At 45.1% G+C, this 25,276-nt stretch overlaps 1 protein-coding gene and 1 non-coding gene across 2 annotated transcripts in view; one reads left to right on the top strand and one right to left on the bottom strand.

The window, feature by feature from the left end:
* ACOXL (acyl-CoA oxidase like) overlaps positions 1-25,276 on the bottom strand; it is a 392,883-nt gene that overhangs the window by 290,119 nt on the left and 77,488 nt on the right.
* LOC115868540 lies at positions 14,967-15,092 on the top strand. The gene has a single exon (XR_004045661.1). It is a non-coding gene; the product is annotated as a small nucleolar RNA SNORA28 (small nucleolar RNA).

Here is a 25,276-nt window from a genome sequence, read left to right as displayed (position 1 = left end):
CCAACTTGGCAGTCCTGCAAGGCAGTGAGTTTATTCCACGACAAAGAAGCTGTGGTGGTGTAGTGGTGACCTGCTTGCCCAACTTGGCAGTCCTGGGGAGATTCCGGCCCTAAAAACCCTAGGGGGCATTTCTGTAGGATCCTAAAAGATCCCTATGCCGGCACACTATAATGACACTCCGTGGTAAGGGGGCACCAAGGTTGGCTTCACCATTCAGCCCCTGAGAGACATCTGATTTGCTTTCAGTTTTTGGTTATTATTTTTTTAAAAAAACAAACCAACAACATCACATTCATGTATTTTTGCATGAATGCAACTTTTCATATGTCTGGGATAAAAGTCCCAGACTGCAATGACTGGGTCGGTCATATGATAGTTGTATGTTTTGTTTCATAAAAGATGCCCCAAATGGTTTCCAGAATGGCCATGCCATTTCACAGGCCTCCCTAACAGAAATGATGAAGGGTTCTTATTTCTCTGCATCTTTGCCAGCATTTGATGCTATAATTATCATGTGTTTAACTTTAGCCACTCTGCAAGGTCTATAGTGATCCCTCCGTGTGGTTTTCATTTGCATTTCCCTAATGGCTAATGATGTTGAATGATGTTGAACATCTTTTCATGTTCTCATTAGCCATCTGGATTTACTAGCAAAATGTTGCTGAAGATAATCAGAAACAACTGTAACCATACGTGGTCAGAGAACTGCCAGAGTTTAAGTCAGATTCAGAGGAAGATATGGAACCATGGGTGAGATTCCAACACTGTAACTGCTTACGGGAGTAGAAAACACCACAGAGTGACTGGTGGTTTTGAATTGCTGACCTTTCCCAATGCACAAACCACTATGCCACCAGAACTCCTTGAACGGCAGTCCTGGTGTATGCCAGTGATACAGTTTCCAGCATCACAGCAACACATAAGTCACCCCAGTGTGACAATGAGAGAGGTGGTGGTAGAATGTAAGTGCATATAACATGTGGTCAGACAATATCTGATATAGGATGATTGCTTATATTATTATATGGGAGAGGGAAGGCTTGAAAGCCAAAATACCAGATTGCTGGGTGGGAAGAGATGGAACCATAAAAATAAAGGTTTTACTCTGTGCCATTTTATACTTTACTGTGTAGCAGGAATGCTTTAACAAGAGCTGGTTTTAGTTGTTGAGAGCGAGAGAAAACAAAGAAAAATTATGGAAAGGGGGAAAAAGTCTGTTGGAATGCAAATTCCCATGACTACACCTTGACTTTCTTTCTACCTGACTGGCATTTGTCTTTTAAAGATTCTGTCTTTATCCACCTGATACATGAACGCTTGGGCAAGAAGCTATAGTTCAATCTTGTGCCACCTTGACTCATGTACACTTGGAGACCAAAAAGACAAAGACTGAAAGCACAAATTCAAGAAAAAGGGTCAGAGAACAAAGAGACAATCTCTTATAAGTAGGTTTGGCATGTCCACCCCAAACAAATTCTCCCAAAGATTCCACAGCGTGATTTGCATTTTTAGGTCAGTGCAATTAAGAGAAAACTCCCAAATGGCACAGTGGTTAAGCGCTCTGCTGCTCACCAAAATATTGGCGGCTTGAACTCATCCAACCTGCTCTGCAGGAGAAAGGCTGGCGGCCTGCTCCCCAAAATCCCAGGGCAATTCCACTGTATTGCATGATGTCACTATGAGTCGAAATCTAATTGCTGGCACCTAATCACAAGAATATAATCAAAAGTTGTTAACTAATAATGTCCCATGTTAAGGATAGGAAGGCTTACTTCGCATTGGGAAAATGTCTACTAGCCAAAGAAATCTATAAATAAAATGCAATCCCAATCCGGATCCACACTCTATTGTTCAAGGAGATGGAAAAACTAATCACTAACTTGATATGAGAGGGAAGAGACCCAGAATAAACAAAGAACTTCTTAGTAAGTGTGTCTTAGTAAGACGCACTCCACTATCTGACCTCAAAACTATGTATTGTGATGAATTGTACGAGCCCCAATAAAATGATAAAAAAAAAAAAGAAGTCAGCGTGGGTCCACACACGGACCACCCTGCAGAACAGCTGGAGGGGCTGGACTCAGGATGTTGAGACAAGCAGGGGGCGCTTGCACCAAAAGGCACATGCCCAGAATTCAGGAGCAGGTGCAGAGCTGAGCAGATATGGGATGGTCTGCTGTATCTTGACATGATTTTGTTCCAAATCCTCAGTACTATATTCACAGAGAATTCTGAGTACAATTGTAGAACGATTTCATTTTTCTTAATTAAAATTTTAAAGCTTCCTAGTAAAATCCGTGAAAGCTAATAAAAAAACAAAAACAAAAAAATCATTACACAGCCACAGTAGCCAAACCAGCCTCATGCTGGTACAATGATCAGCTCATAGACCAATGGAGCAGAATAGAAAAACCAGAAATCAGCTCTTCCAACTGCAGACAACTGAACCGTGAGAAGGAACAAAAACACTGACTGGGAAAGAGACAGCCATTCAACAAACAGTGCTGGCAAAATTGAGCCTCCACTCGCAGAAGGATGAAACAGGACCGACAGCTCATCCCACGTTCAAAAATGAACGCAAGCTGGAGCAAGACCGAAAGGTCAGTCCCAGAGCTGTAAAGACCGTCAATGAGGAAATGGGGACAGACATGAAGGGTTCCATTCCAGGGCACAGACACTCCCAAACGCACCAGGAGGAGGACACGCGGGAGAACTCCAAATAGACGGCTGGCATCTGCTGTAAACAAGACGCTTACATACACTCAGAGACTTCATCACAAGTGAGAAGAGAACCCGCAGGATGGGAACATTGCTAGCAAGGACACAACAGACAAGGGACTGATCTCCAAAATAGACGATAAACTGCAATACTTCAATAAGAACATAAACAAATAATCCAATTAGATATCAGTCAAAGGGTATACGAAGAGACAGTTCACCAAAAATGACATCCAAATGGCTAAAACTATGAAAAAATGCTCATGATCATTAGCCATCCGGGAGATGCAAATCAAAACAATCATGATCTATCTTTGGCCCACAATGACACCCCAATTTAAAAAAATGTTTTTAAAGAAAACAACAAATGTTAGAAAAGAATTCAGACAGATAGGAACTCTTCTAATACACTGTTGGTGAGTCTGTAAATATGTACGACCACTGTGGAAAGCGCTATGGCGCTACTTCAAACAACTGGGCATAGGGAGTCCATATAACCCAAGCATACTTGTGCTGGGTAGATACCCTACAGAAGGAAGGGCCATAGCATGAGCAGACATACCCTGCCCAGTTCATCACAGCACTGTCCCCAGTAGCAAGAAGGTGGAAACAGCCCAAATGCCCATCCGTTCTTCCACAAGAAAATGAGTAAAGACAAATTTGTCACATACGCACAATGGAATACTACTGTTGTTGCTAGGTGCCGATGAGTCAGTTCTGACGCATAGCAACCCTGCGTTCAACCGAAGGAAACACTGCCTGGTCCTGGGCATCCTCGTGCTTGTTCTTGTGCTAGAGCCCATTGTGGCAGCCACTGTGTCCGTCCACCTTGTCGTCCACCTTGTCGAGGGCTTTCCGCTTTACCGAGCATGATGTCCTTCTCCGGGGACTGGTGTCTTCTGACAAAATGTCCAAAGTAGGTGAGACAAAATTTGGCCATCCTGACCCTCAAGGAGCACTCTAGTAGTACTTCTTCCAAGACCGCTTTCTTTGCTCTTTTGTCAGTCCATGGCACTTTGAATATTCTTTGCCAGCACCATACTTCAAACACATCCACTCTGCTTCACGCTTCCTTATTCAATGCCCAACTTTCACATGCATATCAGCTGATTGAAAATACCATGGCTTGGGTCAGGCGCAATGGAATAGTACACATCATTTGAAAAAAGAACATTCTGAACCCACAAAGCACCTCATGGCTAGCCCTGGAGATCATGATGCTGAGTGAAGGGAGTCAGTCACAAAAGGACAAATATCATATGAGACCACTACCATAAGGGTATAAACCAAGATATAAACTTGCATACCAAAGGGAACAGGCTTTGGAGCGTCCCAAGGGAGGATGGAAAGATGATACAATGGACTAGAAGGTTGACAGGTATGGACTTGGTCAAAGGGAGGATGGAGAGTCATAAGTGACAGAAGAGAAATCACGGATGGGGTGGGATAAAATGCGGGTGGTGGTGGGTGTTGATGGGGGTTTGAACTATTGAAATGCAGAGTTGGTGGTCTGAAATGCAAACCTTATGCTCCCCATCCATTTCACAATTAAAAATTCATTTACAAAAAGGTGCTAACTTCAGACTGATGAGAGAAGTAGATGTGTCTAAAATCATGCATCTACCTGCACACACGCACCCAGAAGAAACAGTAAAGAGCCCCTGTTTACTCTCTGTTTATCTTAGACCAGGTTCTCAGGAAGGGGCAAGGACACAAAGAGAGTCTTCTAAAGTATGACCAAGTGATCACTGTAAACAGAGAAAAAATGGCCAACTTCCCACGACACTAATTCACAGGCACCACCCTGGCTGGTCACCACCTCATCAAGGCACAAAAAAACATTCTGAGTTTTCAGAAGAATTCCAAGACCAATCCCCACGTGCCATCTCTTCCCAAAGAACCAACTCCCTAAGGAGGAAGCCAATACAAGTGATGGGGCTCAGGGGTGCCCAGTTCACCCCCACATCCCACAGCCATCAGTGAGGTGTGGAGACCAGCACCAAGTGCCACCTTCACCCCCAAAGACCTAGGGAACCAAACCCACCCCTGGAGTGGATATTGCTGGGGCTACAAGCCACCAACACTCTTCAGCAGGGTGAATGTGGAAGTGAAGTGTTCAGCAAGTGTAAACCTGTGAAGGGAAATCCACTAACCCGGGAAAAACAACTACCAATAATATGAGAAAGTCATCAATCTTAGTAAAACTCAAAACATCAGTTTCAGCCATGAGTCAGTGCAGGCTGGTGGTTATGGATCTAAGGGCTCCTCTAAGAATCTACCTGAACCCCGAGACCAGCTCTACCATTTCCTAGTCAGGTGGCCTTGGGCAATGACTCAATTTCTCCAGGTCTGCGTTTCCCTTGCTCAAACTTGGGGTTCACCGTGGCTCCTCCCTCGCATATTCATGGAAGGCTGACGAAAGGATGCCTGCGCAGCGCTCAGCACAGGGTCTGAAGCACAACATGGCATTCGGTGTCTGTCAGTCTCTATTGATACTGACGAGGATTTGGTTCAAAAAGACCAGCCAGGCCATCGAGGAAGGATGTCATGCATGTACTGCAATGTAATCAAAACCCAGCCCTCCAGGAAAGCCAGTCAACGAAACCATCAAGGAGCCAGCACAAGGCCAACAGTGCAGATTCTTCAGAAGGAAATTCTCTAACAAGAGAGCATGTCTAACTAGGCCAACCACAGTCCTATGTTTACAGAGAAAGCCTGAAATACTGTAGTTACCTACTCCAAACTACTGCCACGGGGGCCATGCCGGCTCCTAGTGACTCCACAGGACAGGGCAGAACCGCCCCCACGAGTTTCCAAGACTGTTAGCAGGAGTAGAGAGCGCCGGCTGTGCCCTAGGAGCAGTCGATGGTTTCGAACAGCAGACCATGAGGATCCAAGCCCAAATGTACAACCACGATGACACCAGAGCTCCAAGGCAGTTACCTACCACAAATGGGAATATTGCTGTCATAGATTCTGATGCATGCCCCCCCCGCCCCTCCCCCACACACAAGTCAGAGTACACCTGTGCTCCATAGAGAATTTTTAAAAAATAAATGGCTAGGACGTTCTTTCAAGGTGCCTCTGGGTAGACATAAATCTCCAACCTTATGGTGGGTAGCCAAGCCCATTAACCATGTGCACCATACATGGATTGGACCGACACACTTCAACTCAATACCCTGCAGCCATGAAAAATTGCAATCAATGGGTGCATACAGCACGCTTAGGATACAACATGAAACGGAACACATTTTACGATAAGCCTTTCCCCGCTGAGGTTAAAGCACGTGAAAAAGTAAAACATGTGACTCCCCTTCATTCTCCACTCACCCACCCAACTGCTCTCTAGGGTCGGTCAATGTCACCACCTGAGGCAGCCAGGCGTTGGCATCCCCATGACCCCACCACTGCCCTCTCGAGAGTGGTGCTGTCTCTAGTCGACACCCGAGAGTCGGTCACACTGCATCCTCTGGAAAACTTTGCTGAGACTCCCAGTGGCCTTGATGAAGCCTAGAAGATTCTTGGACCACTTCGCCTGCCCATGCCAACCACCGCTCTGCTGCAGCAGGGCCAGTTTACTTCCGATTCCCAAACAGAAAGCACTGTCCCATCCCTTTCACAACCCATTCCTACTACCTGCAATGCCCTTGCCTCTCCTTTGCCTTTCAAACTCCTATTTCTGCTATGAACACCTTCAGGCATCCTAGCCCCTAGACAGCCACCGTGGCGCCCACCTGGGCTCCCATCAGCCCCTCTTCTGGCTCCTTCTGCATGCCAAAGGTAGATTCTGTGACTAGTCCTTCACATGCAAGCTCACTGACGGTGGGTGCTCCTCTTCTCTGGCCATGCCTAGTCTGGTGTCAGGCTCATAGGGGGAGCTCAATAAAAAAAGTGTTGAAGTTCTAGGTTTTTGTATTTCTTTCAGTTCGTGCCTTTAATGTGGTTACGCAATGGTCTGTGCACGTGCACTCCCCCAAGGCCTGAGTCTCCGCCTCGACTCGGGAAGCTGGCAGCACCCTGTCAGAGGGCCCTCCGAGACCTGGGCAGCTGCAGCAGCCAAGAATACATGCTGCTTCCTCACCGTGTTGAGGGAGCTGCATCTGTTCAGACCACTCAATGGTGAGTCAAGCTTTACCAGCAATCAGATGAAATCAGAGGGCAACCTATACACCAAGTCACTGTTTAAAGAGAAATATATACATTAAAAGAGAAAACAGCATGCCAACATCCCCAAAACATCAACACGTGCTTGGATGCTTTTGCACTTCCATCTGATATGTGTCTAATACCAATATGGTGGTTGCCTTGCTAGAGATGCATAGTCTCCCCCAGCAAAGTTGTTACTGTTACTGCTTCTCTCTGTGTGGAAGCTGCCCCCGTAATGGATGTGAAGCACAGGGTTCCAATTCCATCATCAACGTTTGCATCTTCTATCTCTATGCTGACGGTTACTGTGTTAGTCCAGGTTGACTAGAGAAACAAATTCATAGACACTCATATGTATGTAAGAGAGAATTGTATATCAAAGAGCAATTGTACATTCAGAAAACATTGCAACCCAGTCCAGATCAAATCCATAAGTCTGATATTAGCCCATATGTCTGATACCAGCCTATAAATTCCTCTTTAGATTCACGCAGCCATGCAATGATGCCAGTCCAGGAAGATCACAGGCCAGTGGGTGGGAAGTCTTGTGGATCCAGTGGTGGTGGAAGCATCTCAGAGCTGGCGTGGATCTCCATGTGGCTCCTCCAGTTCCAGTGCTCTGGCTGCATCAGTGTAGCTCGATGTGGCTTCTCAGCAGGAAGATGAAGCAGAGAGAGTCTAAAAAAGGAAATTATGGACTAATATCTACATATGGGGTAACATCAGACTTAAGGATTTGATCTGGAGTGGGCTGGGATCATTTCTTAATGTACAATTTCTCTTTGATATAAAGTTTTCTCTTACACACATATGAGTGTCTGTGAATTTGTTTCTCTAGTCAGCCTGGACTAACACATTATGGGATCAGGAGTGGGATACTAGAGAAACAAGTCAGCAAAATAGAGCTGGAGGAGCCACATGGAGACCCACACCAGTGCTGAGATGCTTCCACCACCACTGGACCCACAAGACTTTCCACCCACTGGCCTGTGATCTTCCTGCATTTGGCACCATTGTACGTGTTGCGTGAGTCTGAAGAGGAATTTATAGGCTGGTATCTGACATATGGGCTAATATCGGACTTACGGGCTTGATCTGGACTGGACTGCAATGTTTTCTTAATATACACTTACTCTTTTATATAAAGCTCTTTCTTGTACACATATGAGTGTCTATGAATTTGTTTCTCTGGTCTACCCAGACTAACACATTATTTCATTCGTGAGCTCATATTTTCCTTAGCCTGCTGGAACAAAGTTATAATATCTGCATTAAAGCTCTCATCTGATAAGTCTACTCATCTTATAGTAGGAATTGGTTAAATTGACAATTTCCTCTTGGGGATAAGTCACATTTTCCTCAGTCTTCATAAACTGAGTAAACTTGGATTATATCCTGGATATCATGAATTGTGTGTTTTGAGGAAACTTGGATTATATTCTGGATATTGTGACTTGTGTGTTCTGCATACTCTATATTACACTACACTCATCTTGGGGTGGGGAGGATTAAAGACTTGTTTTAGCAGGAAATTAATCTAGCATACTCCCATTGCTGTCAAACTGTAGTTCACTTCTTTAAACCTTTGAGTTTGCCCTACACATCTTGGTTTTGTGGTCAGACTGAGGCTTGTCCAGAGTTCATATATAGGATTAGGGAATCCCCTTCTTCTACTCTTTCCTCTTTAGTAAGCAGAACAGCAGCTGCCAAAGGTTCCAAGGGCAGGATTAAATAAGTGGACCACAAGAGAATGTTTAGAGCAATGAAGCTATTCCACTGTCGTGGCAGATACATGAAGCTGTGCTTTCGTCAAAATCCACAGAAAAGTACAGTCCCAGGATTGAAACCTAATGTAGGCAACTTTATTCTTAAAAACATATAAAAGGTCAGGGGAATGAATTTAGAAATGGAATGCAGATTGTGACAAAAGAATCTAGCTGTATTGTCAATGACAAAACAAACTCACTGGGGGGACATGGGTATAAAACTAAGTGACTTGGAGGGGAGTGGAGATGGTAGGACAAAAGGCAAATGAACTACATGTAAGCAATGTACCCAAGTGGGCATTGCCCATGGGTCCAAAGCTTAACAATTCTGAAACAGTTTTCCATCCATACCAGAAGTGAACAATTAAGTGACAGGATGGCAAATGAATGAAGCTAGGGTTCTCACTGTTGAAACAGGAGGCTACAGACAAGCACAGAAGCAACACTAACCCATATAGTGATGGATTCGTGTTGTGACAGCACTATGGTTTTAGCTTATTATTGATACAGATGAGTACAAATGTATAGGTATGTGCACATATGCAATTTATCACACACACACACACATTCATTCACTTGCTCTAATAGCAAAGCCAAGGAGCAACAATGCACCAGTAGCAATGAGCATACCTAGCACCCTGATCCTTGTTTCTAACCTAAAGCCATTCTCCAATAAGAGGAACCAAGGAACATTTGGAGAAATGGCTGGTTCTAGGGCTAAAGTGGGAAAATACACTTAACATGCCTGTGATAGGTAGGCTTACTGTGCCAGCCTGGCCAATAAACACATGTGGAGTTATTAAAGTTGCAGTTTAATTGAAGGGCAAAGAGATAAGGGGCTCAGTGAGCCTTTCCTTTCTGTCCCTTGCCCTCTGATGATCGGACCAGTGTGCAACTACCTTAGCTAGTTCTCTGCCTCACTTTGTGAGCTACACTATGTGGGACACCGAACCCGTGGACTGTGTCACTACAGTTTGAGGTTCCTTTGAGACCTGTTTCTCCACACTGCTGGTGGATACATCACTTGAGCTGGGGACTGTCAGACTCTGTCATCTGGCTGTTGGTGACCTGCCCTGCTGTTTGCTGCCTATGGCCAGACTGCCTGTATTGCTCCAGAGAAGACTCAGTTGTCTGCTTCCTTGACTTACAACCAGCAGCCCTCATGAATTGAAGGAACTGCCAGTGTATTAACTGTCTCATGGAAGTGAGTTGAACAGAGCCATTTGTACTCCTCTGTGGACTAATTAGATGTTTATTTCTTATGTTGTATCTATCTATCTATAAAATTATAAGTGTCCTGGTTTTGTTTCTCTAGAGAACCCTAACACAATGCCCAAGAGGAAGAAAGGATGAACATGTGCACCCACATTCTCTCTCTCATACACACACACACACACACACACACACACACACACACACACACACAATGATGGGACACAGAAACCAACTGAAAGCACTCCCAGTGGCCAGAGCTGAAAATTTGAGCAACAAAATCGTGAGATATAAGTTCATAACCCTCGGTTGAAAATACCTACGAATCCATACCAGTCTAGTTCAGATCCTTAGTGCCTAGGTCATCAATGCTTATGCATTCCATTTCATTTTTGAGGACTTCCAATTTCCCTAGATTCATATTTTCCACATTCCATGTTCCTGTCCTTCAGGAATGCATGCAGCTGTTCTCGTCTGGACTTGGGCCCCATCAGCAAACGAAAATCCTGAAAGCTTTGCTTTCGTTCTTGTCAATGACATCAACTGCACGCTGACGTCAACTGCACTCCTGTCAATGACGTCAACTGCACTCCTGTCAATGACGTCCGTCAACTGCACAATGACGTCAACTGCACTCTGACGTCAACTGCATTCCTGTCAATGACGTCCGTCAACTGCACAATGACGTCAACTGCACAATGACGTCAACTGCACTCTGCCTTCCCCAGACCGAGTTTGTGGGGGGCTCATCTATTAGCACTGTATCAGACAGGGTTCTGCTGGCCTTCATGGGGTTTTCAATGGCTCACCTCTCAAAGTAGACAGCCTCCCCTTTCTTCCTAGCCTGTCCTTAGTCTGGAAGGTCTGCTGAGACCTTCCACCATGAGTGATGCTGGTGATATTTGAAATATTGGCGGCATACCTTCCAGCATCACAGCCACATGCAAGCTACCACAGCCCAACAAACTGACAGAGGAGCAGGGTTGCTGTTGATTTATTAGAAGTTCCTAGTCACTCAATAAGGAGTCTTGGTGGGGCTGCCAGGAATGAAGCATTGGACCGCAAGGTCAGCAGTTCAAACTCGCCAGCCATTCCAAGGGAGAAAGTTGTGGTTTTCTGCTCCCATAAGCTGCTTCCATACAGCCTCGGAAACCCTATACAGGGCCATGATAAGTCAGAATGGACTCCCAGGCAGTGAGTTTGGGTTTTTTGAAGTCACCCGTGGGTGGTACGATGGTCAAGTGTCCTGCTGATATCCCAAAGTCCACACCCACTTCATGGCCCTGGGTTCTGAGAGAGAAAGACTTGGCCGTCTGCTTCCATAAAGATTGAAAAAACACGACTCATTGCCATTGCGTCGGATTCAGCTCAGTGAGCCTAGAGGACAGAGTAAAATTGCATCCCAAAGGGTTTTCACACTGGTAAATCTTGACCGAAGTAGACGGTCTCAAAGTTCTCTGTAGAACACCTGAAGGATTAAGACCACTGATCTCTCAGTTAGTAGCGCAAGGCTGAATCCACTGTGCCACCAGGCTCCTCTGCAGAGATGCCAGTTCTCCTCTATCACACAGGGTCACGGTGAGTCAGAGTCAACAACAACCACCGGGAGGAAGGGGGGAATTTTCCCTCTGACCACAGTCTCCCTCCTCTGACATTCTCCTCCTCTCCTCCCCCACTCCTTGTATTCACACCTTCCCACGACACCTGGACTCCCACAGCCATCATCTCATCATCTCGCTGCCAGGCTCCACCCTTGTCCTTCTTCCATCTAACCAATGGATTCCTTGATCTGGGTTAACCCGACCACACCACTCCCCAAACACTGCCTCCACGAGCACACCCCCTCAGCACATGACCCTGAGCGGTCACAAAACAACCTAGGCTAAGGCATATCATTCAAGACCAAGGTCTTCGTGGCTCTCCACACGCCCCTCCTTCCTTCCTCATGCTTTCCTCTCCATTCTGTCACCTTCAGTGGTGGTAGAGCCACAGCCGCCTCCACCTAAATCCCCCTCCTCACCCACGGTCTCCTTCCTCCGACCCCCCACCCCCACCCCCCGGCATTCCTGAGAGAACAGAAACCATCTGCTGGAACAGCCTCAACCACTTTCCTGCCCTGGCTGAAAACCGCCTCTGGGTCTCCTCCTCTCTTCAGACTTTCCATACGGCCTGTCTCTGAAGAAGAAATATCCGCCTTGGTTTCAAGGGTCACCTCTCCACCTGTGCTTTATTGTCATGTCATCATGTCTCCCTGTGACCTTCCCATCCATCATCCTCCTTCTCTCTGGCACCATTAATCGCTCCCTCTCCACTTCCTCTTTCCCCCTCTGGACTCAGACTTGCTCAGGTTCCTCCTGCCTTTCAAATGCTGTTACACAAATCCACAGGACTGCCCACGGCCAAAGACAGAGGCACAAGCTATGATACCATGCAGACCCAGGTTCTAATCTTTAAGGTCTGTCACTTACCAGCTTGGTGATATTGGGAAATGACCTAAGCCAGGCAAGAATCCCGCAGGGTTTCATTGGCACAAATGCAATAGCTCCTCAGGTCTCCCCAATGTCCTCAGTAGACTGGTCATTACCTTTGGCTTGTAGAAGAGGCAGAACACCTTCAGTAATTGGTTCAAGGCCACACAGAGCTCCTGGGTGGTGCAAATGGTTAACACATGGCTAAACTGAAAGGTTGGAAGCTCTAGTTCACCAAGAGATGCCTCAGAAGAAAGGCCTGGCCATCTGTGTCTGACAAATCAGCCATGGAAAATCCCAGGGAGGAATTCTGGGGAGATACTAGCGTTAAAACAAACCATTGTTCAACCCTCCCCCCACAAGACAACAGGAAATATGAGGAAATGGCTCTCAGCTTTGAGAGAATCTGAAATGAGGCGCAGAGGAAAGCCTGTGGGAACTACAGACAGGTAAGAAGGAGCACATCAGCAAGTCTCAACAGCAGGAAAATCACTTCCTCCACTGTCTCTTCCCTTCCTCGAACCACTCGGGTTGCTGGCTGCTGTGAACTAAGACCGTGATCCCAGACACTGCACCCATGCCTACACAAGGAGACAGGACCCCAAGCATCTGCTCTAAAGCCAACGAGGCAGACTTCCCCAGGAGTCCATTTAAAGTGTGTCAACACCTGGTCCCCGGGACACTGACATCTGCAAGCCCAGTGGAAATTAGTACATAAGGGCCTTGTGATGGACTCACCTCTGCTCTACCTGCCCCACTGTGCACCCCACAGCTCAGACCTTGAAAACCAACAGAACAGACCTCCTGAGGGTTCCGTTTGGGTCTGCCTGCTCCCCCTCTTGGTTGGCACTGAGGACAACTCACAGAGGTGGCTGCATGTTGTTGTTGTTGTCATTGTTGGGTGCCACCAAGGCTACCCTGTGCACAGCACAATGAAACACTACCTGGTCCAGCATTGTCCTCACTGTTGTCCATAGGCTTGAGCTCATTGTTTCGGCCATGCATAGCTGAATACTAGGAAGCACATATCTTAGATGGAGCATACACCCACAGTCAACAGACTCCAAGAAGGTGGGGAGGGGTCTAAAAAATAAGACAGACCTTCTTGGGGGTCCATTTGTACTGAACTAGCACCTTCCCTACCCAAGACACTGTCAGCTACACACCTACTTCACATTGCTACAGAAAACCCACGCAATGGCACTTATTCCCTTAGTGAATGCTCCCTAGCCTCCCAGTGCCTCCGAAACTCAGATCTCTGAAACCAACAGGGAAGAGCTCCCAAGGAGTCAGCGCAGGCCTGTTGGCTCCTCATTCTAGTGGGGGCTGAGGACTGCTGACTGAGGCATCTGTGTTCTGAGAAGTGGGCATCTTTAGTGGAGGCTGTGCCCACAGCCCACACACTACAGAGAGGGCTCTGATAGCAGCAAGGTCGACCTCCATGGAGGTCTGTTTGGAGCATGACAGCTCCTTCCCCATCTGGACACTGTTATCTATAAGCCCTCTTTGAATTGCTTTAGAAGGCCCTTACAGTGGAGTATGCTCCCACAGTCAGTCTGTCTTCTCAGTGCTCCACAGTGCAGGAGCACCTTCATAGGAGCACCTATGAAGCCAGCAAGAGAGAACTCCTTGGGGATCTTTTTGGGTCTCTCTACCCCACCCCTTATAGTTGGCATTGAGGAAGGATGAGGTTGTTGTGTGTTAGACAACAGCAGCCTTGAGTGCAGGTGACAATCCGTATACTATGGGTATACAATGAGTATACTATAAGGTAGACTCTGAAAGCAGTAGGTAGACCTCCCTGAGAGTATGTTCAGAGCGTGGATATTCTTCCCCACAACCAGAAGCCCTGGCTGCTAAACAGATATGAACTCACTCCTCTGGAAGATATTCTACAGTCGAGTCAGGAGATGGGTCATCTAAGTGGAGACTAAGAGGTCCACCACCAGACCTCTGAGGCTCTGAAACCAACAAGACTTAGTCAAGAAGTCCTTTTGGGGTGGGCCAGCCCTTCCTCCTTCTGAAGTGGAGGACAGACGGCCTGTTCTTGCCCTGACTGCCAGCTCAAAGATGAGTGGCCCCACAGCACTCGGAAGGAAACCTGGGCAAAACCAAAGGGCAACACCCAGCTTCAAAGAGAGTTCTCTCACTGTGAGTTTTCCAACTGAAAACACAATTTCAGAACCAACGAGAATGAAGTAACAATGGAGGGGACTGCACCCCCTGCTGGATAGGTGTGTTCGTGCTTGAAACCGCACCTGAGTGGTGGTCACCACAGGTGGACAGACTGATCATAGTGTGTTCTTTGGTGGTTTGGGAGAGATAAAGAATTGGGAAATGAGATTCAGCATTCTCAAGTCACAGGTAAATGAGAGGAGAACAAGGTATCACAGAGAGGGAGAGAAAATGGTAGGCAAAAGCCAAAGGCTCTGCCCGCCTAATAGTTTCTTGCAAATATTAGCGCAGACAAAAACATTAAGTATTGAAGATTACTGAGAAAGTAAACACCCTTGAAAATTTCAATGCCTCAACAAACAAAATCACTAGACACACAGCAAAGAGAGAAGCACCCCAACAGACATGACAAAGGGAGGGAAAGCACATCTAGGGAGGGCCATATAATGAAGAGGAATAAAAAGACTGCAATACATGCAAGTAACACGCTGTGGCAGATGATCAAAACTGTCTGTCACAATTTGTGCTTGCTACAGCAAAAAAGTCTAACCTATTCCGGTGTTCTCTCCTCAGTGAGACTAACCATTATATCAACTTGAACAATCATAAAAAAAAAAAAAGACTGCAATACAAAAACATTAAACATAACTAAAGAACTGAGGGAAAACGCAAAGAGCTAAAAGAAATAAGGGAAATAATGCAAGGAAAGAACACGATCTAAAAGAAAGAAACTAGTTGTCAGGACGATAACGGACATGAGAAATGCAACAGGCACACTCATCAAGGTCTTTACTCGAGCAAAAGAAAGAATCTGCAAACTAGGGGATAAGACAGTTAAAGGCACAGGTGCCGAAGAGCAGCAAGAGAGGCTCTAGAAGGCTGCATGGTTTCATGAAATTATGGGACAACAAAAGGTGTAACAGATGTGTCAAAGGAATTTCAAAAGGAGATGAGATGAAGGGATAGAAAGAATAATTAAACAATGACAGAAAGTCCCCAACCTAATGAAGGGCATGGACCTATATAAATCCAAGAAGCTCAAGGAACACCCAGCAGGATGAAGAGGTGGACACCAAGATACAGCACACGTAGGCTCTCAAAACCTATACAGAAGAATCCTACAGGCAGTGAGAGAGAAGCAAAAAGTCGCATACAAACGATCGCCAATAAGATGAAGTGCCAATTGTGCTAAAAAGTATGGGAGGCCAGAAGGATACATTGGCTACATAGGCTATATTGTATATGGAATGATATATTTAAAGGGGTGAAAGAAAAGAACTAGGAACCACTAATACTATACCCAGTGAAACTACCCTTCGACAGTGAGGGTGAAATCAAAACATTCCCAGAAAAACAGAAGCTGAGACCATTCATATCCACCAGATCAGTTACACACACACACACACACACACACACACACACAAAATACTAATGGGTGTTTTGTAAATGGAAAGGAAATGGCACTAAAAAGTAATTCAAAGCAATAAATAAAAAGAAAAATCCCCAGTAAAGAGGAATGTCTGAACAAGTATAAAGGTCAGTAATAAGGTGTTCATGCTTGATAACTCTACACATTTTGTCGTTTTTTAAAATAACAAACATATAAAAGGCAAGGAAAAAATTGCTACAAGCCACATGAAATATGAATGCATAACTAGTGATGACAAAACACAAGGGAAAGAAATGGTATGAATATAGAATTCCTCATATATTTTTTAAGTTAAATTGGTACAATCCGCCCTAGAATATGATAAATACAAGCTCTTAAACGTAATATTAATGGTAACCACAAAAAGATCTAAAAACCATACAAAAAGAAACCAGTAGTAAACCATAAAAAGATCACTACAATAAACAAACAAAACACAAAAGTAAGCAGTGCTCAAGCACAAAGAAAGAGATTTAAGACACATTAAAAAAAATAACAAAGTGGAGGAGCAAGTTGTTTCTTATCACTAATAAGTGTGAATGTTAATAGACAATGAAGGTAAATGGTCCAGGTCTGTATGGAAACAGAGTTGCAGATAAACATAAAAATACGAGCTAATGATATATTGTTTACAAGTGACAAACATAAAACCCAAGACCACAACGGGTTGAAAATGAAAAGGTGAAAAAAAATTTTTCTATGCAAATAAGCAAAGAAAAGCTGGAGTGGCGATCTTAATATCAGAAGAGTGGATTTTGATCAAAACCATAAAGAAGAATGAAACAGAAGAGAACGTTCTCCATGTGATTCAGGGCACACAGGAAAAGCTAACAGTAACATTATATTTCATAGAGAAAGACGAGTCACATTCCCCTGTAATCAAAACCAAGGCAATGTGCCCACTCAACCTTGTATTAGAAGTGCTAACCAGAGCAATAAAGCATGAAAAACAAATAAAGGGCATTCAACTGGACAAGACTGAAAATATGAGGCGCTCATACCAACGGCTCAAGTAGAAAATGTTGTGGAAATGACGGTGGCAACATATGTACAAATATGCTGGATACAATAGCTAAATGGAATCTTATAAGAGCTGTAAGAGCCCCCAATAAAGTTATTTTTAAAAAGAAGACAGGGAAGAATAAAAGACAAGAAGAAGAAGGGGGGGAGAAGAAGGCTAAAGATTCTGTTGTCACACCAATACATATTAAAAAGTTATGAGGTTGAAAAAAAAGAAGTAAAATTATCTGAATTCTTGGGCAATGTGGTCCTAAATATAGACAATCCCAGAGTCCATGAGAAAACATCTAGCAATGTTTTTCTTCTAGAGACTTCTAGGGAAATTTAGCAAAATTGCAGAGTTTCTAAACACAATGAGAAAACAGATAGGGAAATCATTCCATTTGCATAGCATCTAAGAGAATAAAGTACCTAGGAGTAAATCTAAGCAGGGATGTGAAGGAGTTAGACAGTGAAAATTATAAAACACTGCTGAAAGATTCAAGAATTAACTAATGAAAATAGGTTCTTGTTTATGGATTGAAAGACTTAGTATTGTTAAGATATCAATACAACCCAAAGCAATCTATAAATGTAATGCAATCCCTATCAGCCTTCTTTGTAGAAATAGAAAGAAACCCTTCAACTTTACATAGAAAGGAAAGATGTACTAAATAGCTAAGTCAATGCTGAAAAAGATTAATGGTGTAGGAGAACTCACTTCCTGACTTTAAAATATTGTACAGCGACAACAATGTAAACAACTGGCACTGGCATAACAACATACACGTATAAGACAATAGATTAATTTGACAGCCCAGAAATAAACCCACACATCTCTGGTCTACTGATTTTTCACAATAGTGCTAGGTCCATTCGATGGTGAATCGAGGAGTTTCTTCAGTAAATGTTGTTGGGAAAATTGGATTTCTACATGCAGAAAAATGAAACAGGGTCCTTGCTTCAAACTATACACAAAAACAAGTTCCAAATGAATTAAGGAACTACATGTGCAAACTGAAACCATAAAAATCCTTAGAAGAATAAGCAAAGGCAACAGTCCCTTTCAACAATGGATTGTCTATTTTAAAACAAAAGCAGAAACGGAAAAGGACAAAATAAATAAATAGGACCACATAATTATTTAAAATGCCTGGTCATCAAAAGATTTTACCAAAAACAAAACAAAATGAAAAAGTGAAAAGACAAGCTCCCAACTGGGAGAATACCTTGGAAAACATATACCAAATAAGAATCTAATAATTAATAAATATATAAAGACAACCTAATCATCCAATGGGCAAAGGACAGAAATGGACATGTCACTAAAGACAGTCAGATAGCCACCAAATGTTGTGAAGATGCTCAGCATCATTAGCCATCAGAGATGCAAATCAAAACCATGATAAGATACCAATACATTCCTACGAGCATGGCTGCGATAAATACAAAAAACCAACACACACACACACACACAAATAGAAAATAACAAATGTTGAGGAAGTGTTAAAACTGGAAACCTAATTTCTTGCTGATGGGAGTGAGAAATGGTAGAACTGCTGTGGGAAACAATGTGATGATTCATTAAAAACTAAAAATATAACTATTCTACTGCTGTTGTTAGGTCCCATCCAGTCAGTTCCGACCCATAGTGACCCTACACACAACAGAACAAAACACTGCCCAGCCTTGCATCATCCTCAAAATTGTCTCAATGCCTGAGCCCATTGTTGCAGCCACTATGTCAATCCATCCTGTCCAGGGCCTTCCTCTTTTTCTCTGCCCCTCCACCAGGGACTGGTCTCTCCTGACAACATGGCCAACGTATGTAGGTGAAGTCTTGCCAGCCTTGCCTCCAAGAAGCACTGGCAGTACTTCTTCCAAAACAGATTTGTTTGTCCTTTTAATAGTGACTGATACTTTCAAAATTCTTCTCCAGCACATAATCCAGACATATCAATTCTTCTTGGGGCTTCCTTATTCAATGTCAAACTCTCACAGGAATAAGAGGCAATTGAAAATGCCACAGCTTGGGCCAGGGCTCACCTTAGTCCTCAAAGTAACAGCCCGGCTTCTCAACATTTTAAAGAGTTCCTATGCAGCAGACTTACCAATGCAACATGTCTTTTGATCTCTTGACTGCTGCTCCCATGAGCATTGATTGTGGATCTAAACAAGATGAAATCCCTAACAAGTTCCATCTTTTCTCTATCATGATGTTTCCTGTTGGTCTAGTTGTGAGACTGTTGGTCTTCGTTACATTGGGTCATAATCCATACTGAAGGCTGCCATCCTTGATCTTCATAAGCAAGTGACTCAAGTCTTCCTCACGTTCAGCAAGCAAGGTTGTGTCATGTGCATGTCGTAGGTTGTTAAAAAGCCTTCCTCCAATCCTGATGCCTAATTTTTCTTCATAGACCCAGCTTCTCTGATTATTTACTCTGCAGACAGCTTTCATCAGTATGGTGAGAGGATATAACCTTGACACACAACTTTCTTGATTTTAAGCCATGCAGTATTCCATGGTTCTGTTCTCATAACTGCTTCTAGATTCACCTGCAAGTTCCACATAAGCACATAACTACTCTACAACCCAGCCATTTTAGGTATATACCCCAAAGACTTGAAACAGAAACTCAAAAAGAGATGTGTACACCAATGTTCAGTGCAGCACTATTCACAATAGCCAAAGAAACCACTAGCAGATGAAGATCAGTAAACAAAATATGGTCCATACAAGCAATGGGATACTACTCAGCCAGTAGGAGAATTGAAGTCTTGATATATCGTACAATACGAATAAAGCTTGAAGACACTAAGCTTAGGGAAATGAATCTATCACAAATGACAACTATTGTGTGACCTACCTTATAAAAAGACATATTTATAGAGACCAAGGTTTAATAATGTTTAACGAAGGGTTAATCACTACATACAAATCGTATTGATTAAGAGTGGGATTACACTGTCCTTTATTGTAATGGCTGACAATAGTTTGTATACCAGTAAAAAGTGGAATTGACAAAATCGTGTGATTGATATATTTACAACAAAGGCGACAACAAAAGCAGCTGCTGTGACTGCTTATGTACAATGTACTAAATGGGAATTGGTGCCTTGGTTGGAATGTTCAGGGTAACAGTCTCATGATATACCCAGCTGCACAGTGTCAGGGATTTTTTTAAGTTTGCAAGCAGCCACCCAAGGGACAAGAGTTGGTCTCCATTCACCTGAAGGAGGAGAGGGAGAGGCAAGAACAGAAAAGAGGAAATGGAACATGTCACTAGTTGTCACCATGAACAACTTCCTCCTTTGCCATGAAACTAGAAGTACTGGATGTGCCTGACTAACATCACTGCATATGGAGATCAGAATCCATAGATAACTCCTGATCCAAAGGTGGAAATGTAGAGCAAAACTTTAAATTCCCATGGTCTAGACTTCCTGGAGCCAGGGGGGAATGACAAATTCCTGAAATCATTGCCCTGAGATGATCTTTAAACCTTAAACCAGAAATATCCCCTAAACTTGTCTTAAAACTGAACGATGTTTTGGTTTAACTGATAAAAATGGTCTTCCATGAGCATTATTCTTTTTTGACAAAAGCAACTAGAAAGATTAGATGGAGACTGTAGGGGGTAATGAGTGAGGAACAACAAGAAAAGGGGGGTAAGAATGGTCATACAACTTCAAGAATGTAACCAATGTCACTAAATTCCATGTGCAAAAATGATTACATCAGCATATTTTTGCCATGGATTTTCTCAACAGTGACAAAATCAATCCACTTTAAATGGGGGAAAGGAAGTATCTCATTAAAGAAAAAAAAGAAAGAAAACTTTGTGAGCGCATTCTACTCTTACACATGCTGGGCCACCATGGGTTGGAATTGATAACAAGCCACACAGCTAAGTACAAACCCAGACACAATCGGTCTTACTCCAAAGCCCATATTTCTGTCCCACATCACCTCTCCACATGCCCCATGCTGTGAGCCTCCATCCCTTATTTCACTCACTCTCAATTCCAACTCACAATGACCCTACAGGACAGGGTAGAACTGTCCCTATGGGTTTCAGAGACCGCATCTCTTCGTGAGGGTAGAAAGCTTCACCTTTCTTCCTCAGTCCCTTCTCTGGACATTACCAATGTTAGAACCCCCCTCGTGGAACTGCTATGCAAATTCGGAGAAATGAACGTATGTAAGACTCTTGGCCCCACGTCTGGGATAACAAACAAATGGCAGCAATGACTGTTAGGAGTACTGATCATTTCTTGAACTCTCTCTTGGGCACCTATGACACCATAGCTATGGTCTTCTGGTTTTCCTGCCAGTTCTCTGAGTTATGTCTGGCATTCCCCATTCTGCCTCTTTCACGTGTCTCCTAAATATAGGCTTTGCTCGAATCCCTCCTGAACTCCCTCTTCCTGTTCAGTCTCACCTACTCTCCCCAGTGTCAGTCAATGATGCGCTTAGCCTTCACTCTCCTGAGTTAACCAAACCAAACTCACTGCCATCGAATTGATTCCAAGCACATGCTTCTAAACCCGATCTTCCTTCTGAGTTCTCATACCAAACGAAGGGTCTTCCTCAACCACAAATTAGATCTCATTGCTTCCCTCGCCAGAAACCGTCCATGGCTCTTCATTGCCAACAGAGTGAAGGCAGAATCATTAGCAAGGCAAGAAACACCTTCTATCATCTGGTCCAAGGGCCTGCTCAGGTGCCTGCACTGCTCCATTCTACTGGAGAGTTGCTCGCATGCCTCCCTTCCCCAGTGAGCTTATCTGTCCGCAGCTTAATACTCCCGGATACCCCAACAAGTCCTAGTATAAAAAGAAGGAATCCATCAAGCCAACCCCAAATCGTAGCAAGTTGCTCCAAAGGATCTTCTTGGCTTTAATCTTTATGGAAGCAGATTGCCAGGCCTTTCTGCCATAGCAATACCGGATGGGTTTGAACTGCCACCTTTGGGATGGTAGTCAGGAGCAAACCATTTGCACCACCTAGGGACAATTCCTAGCAGAGCACTGTGTCAAATCTCAATCATTCCCAGGCTGACTCTGCTTACCACGATCTCTCTTTGAAAACAAAGCTCAGAAATGAACAACAGTGCAGGCCCTTGGTGGAATGGTCCACTCTGGCATTCAGAAAATTACATTTCTAATAACACAGCCTGTCCTTCACTTCATACCCGGCCAGCAGGTTGTAACATCAGCCAACCTTGGCTGATCATGATTTTGAGCTTGCTCTCAGGCTTTGAGGACAGAATCATTCCAGCTCCAAACTCTTCTTTTCCAGCAGGGCTGAAAACCACAGGGACTTGAGAGCCCTTCTCTATCTGCACCCACTGTAAGTGAATGAACCCGCGGATGTTGGAGGTCATATGTCAACATGGGGTGTCCGGCAGAGGAAAGGCCATCCTTATAGTAAGTCCCCTTTTCCATTCTTTTCTATTCCACCTTCTTTTTACTTGTAAAGAAGAGTATGCTTTTGTATTAATGACCCCTAGCAATTTGATGCTCAGCATTTAGGAGGTATTCCACGGCCGTTGATGTTCACCTTTGGGCAACGAGATCTGTTTTGTGAAAGTCTGGAGCATGGGTTGAACTTAAGCTTGGCTGAGAAACCAAATGAGAGGAGGAAAAAGCACTGCTGTGAACCAGCCCCTCAGTGCCCTACACCGAGACAGTTATTTATTCGAGCATAAAAACTGGGACATTGCTCTTACAGTGCTAATTAGACAAAAGAAATGAGATATGCAAATTTTTTTTTAAGTCTACTCACTGCATCATTCTCTCCTAGTGAAAAAGAATCATGCAAATATGGTGCAATGGGGTCACTCTGGAACTGATCCCCATCATCCTGACCACCCAACCTGTGAGTTCTCTTGCCAGAAGCAAAAGCCGAGTTTCAGTGTCAGGCCACCCCGCGACCCTGGAGACAGGCAGCCGAGAGCTGTTGGAATGTCGCATGGGTCAGGCTGGCCCAAAGCTCAGAGGAAACACAATTACTCAAGCCAAAGATGGGAGGTTTCCAGCAACCTCAAGCTGCTGTCCTTTGTGGCCAAGAGTCCCCCATCTGTGAGTCCCCCATCTGTCCACATTAGTTTTCTGGTACAGCCCCCCACATGGAAAGTCTTTGCCAAGAGGAGCTCGGTGGTGAGTGGTGACTCATTCAGGGCACAAAGATGGGCCTGACACTGGAGGGCCACACACAAGCTGGTAGACCCTGGGTAGGCTGCCTGACCTCTGGGCCCGTGTCCCCCTCAGCACTCAGGGACATGGGGCTCCACACTCGCTGCCCCGAGTCGATTCCGATTCATGGAGTCCCTAGAGGACACAGTGGAACTGCCCCCGTGGGTTTCCAAGACTGTAACTCTTTACCAGTATGGAGCCCTGAGGGTGTAGTGATTACACGCTGGGCTGCAATCCGAGAGGTTGGCAGTTCAAAACCACCCGCAGTTCCGTGGGAGAAAGGCTGGCTGGGCTTTCTACTCCCGTCGACAGTTACAGTCTCAGAATCTCACAGGGGCCGCCGTGAGTCAGCCTGGACTGGCTGACAGTGAGTTGAGTTATAGTAACTTTACCAGCATAGCAAACCTCATCTTTCTCTCGCTGGTGGTTTCAAATCACAGACCTTGCAGTTTTTAGGAGCCCAGTGCATAACTTTACCACGATGCCACCAGAGCCCCAAGCATTGAGAAAATGCCCACAGAATAGCTTGCATCTGACCCACTGCAGGCATTCAGCACGCACCCGCACCCTCACCCACGCCCTTCCCCTTCCCCTTCCCCCGAACTTCATTAAAGCAAATGATGATTGGGAGGGCCTGGGGGTCTGCCGAACTGACCTCAGCCCACAAGTATGCATGGAGGGCCTCCAACATGCCTGGTGCTGTGTGAAGATCCTCTGACGTAGACAGCGCGCCTGGCAAGGCTGAGATGAGAGAGGGTGCTAGGGGAGCCCTGGGCCAGAAGGGCAGGCGCAAATCAGAACCATTTCCTGGGGACACACCTATGCTTCCACAGAGGGGGGTGTGGGAGAGAGCCAAGCAGAAGCAGGAATGGGCGGGAGCATCCAGGGCAGGTGTCCCAGCTGGGCAGAGCCCAGAGGAGGCAGGGTGGGTCCTTGGGGAGGAACTGCTCCAAGTTCTGTGTTGCTGGAGCCAGAGAGCAATTTCTCTCACCCCTGAGAACACTCCCTTCCACCCAGCTCCTCCGCAGTGTGGGCCAGTGCTGCCCGCTGAAGTTTAATCCTATGACCTGGCCCGTCTTCAGAGAACAGAGTCCATCCCCTGCACCTGTGTGTCATCAGCCCAGAATAGCACTCCAGTCACAGGGGTGATGTCGTCAGCACCCGAGGCTCAGCCATGAGCTCACCGGTGAGCCAAGGAGCCATGAGCTCGCAGGAACAAAAATAAAATAGGGTGTGCTCTTGGAGCCGCCTGCCCGGACTTAAAAGAGCCCAATGTGCACAAGTCCAAACTGAAGAAAACCAAGCGCTGGCCAGAGACCTGCTGTCTTCATCTGTCCCTGTTGCGGGGGAGGGCTCCTTTACACAGGTACCCTCGACGCACTGAAAATACCATCGAGTCCCCACCGCAGTGATATAGACTGGTCTGTGATCCAGAAACCTGCAGTCTCCCTTTGCTCCCTGTATCCATTCATTCATTCACTGTATTCTATGTCTAGAGGGGGGCGATGTGGACTTAGAAGATGTAATTCCTGTTCTCTTGAAGCTGGGATTCCTGATGTCCAGACTTGGAGGTAGGACACATCCAGGAGACCTGCCAAGCCTGAGCCTGCCAAGCCTCAAGGAAAATGGTTCCTCAGAAACTCTGGAAGAAGGCTAAGTCCCCAGGTCACCGCTTCCAGCTCCCGCCACTCAAAATTCCCACTGAGGCCGAGTTGATCACAACTCATAACAACCCGATAGGGCAGGGTTTAGAACTACCCCTGTGGGTTTCCAAGATTGTAGGAAGGCTGGTGGTTTTTGAACCGCTGACCTTGTGGCTAAAAGCCCAAGGCATAACCACCACACTACCCCACCAGCGCTCCAGCCAGAGCCCCTCCTAACTCCATCAAACCTGAGCCAGGGGAAATGTCCTTCCAGGAAGGCAGAGGCAGGCAGATTTGTGGCCCCCTGCCCCAAACCAGATAATAACGTCCTGTCTCATGGGCTTCCAGGAGCAGGGAAAGGGATTTCTCACAGGGGACCGGCAGCATATACATTTTAAATATAAGCAAATTGCCTCTCTTTCTTTTTTTTTTTTAAAACCTTTTATTAGGGGCTCATACAACTGTTATCGCAATCCATACACACATCAATTGTGTAATGCGCATTTGTACATCATTCTC

The sequence above is a fragment of the Echinops telfairi genome, unplaced genomic scaffold, assembly GCF_000313985.2.
Source record: "Echinops telfairi isolate 266 unplaced genomic scaffold, ASM31398v2 ScPeMD7_11;HRSCAF=52, whole genome shotgun sequence".
Lineage (NCBI taxonomy): Eukaryota > Metazoa > Chordata > Mammalia > Afrosoricida > Tenrecidae > Echinops > Echinops telfairi.
The sequence above is the reverse complement of the archived record's forward strand: the minus strand, read 5'-3'. Positions and strand labels throughout refer to the sequence as shown.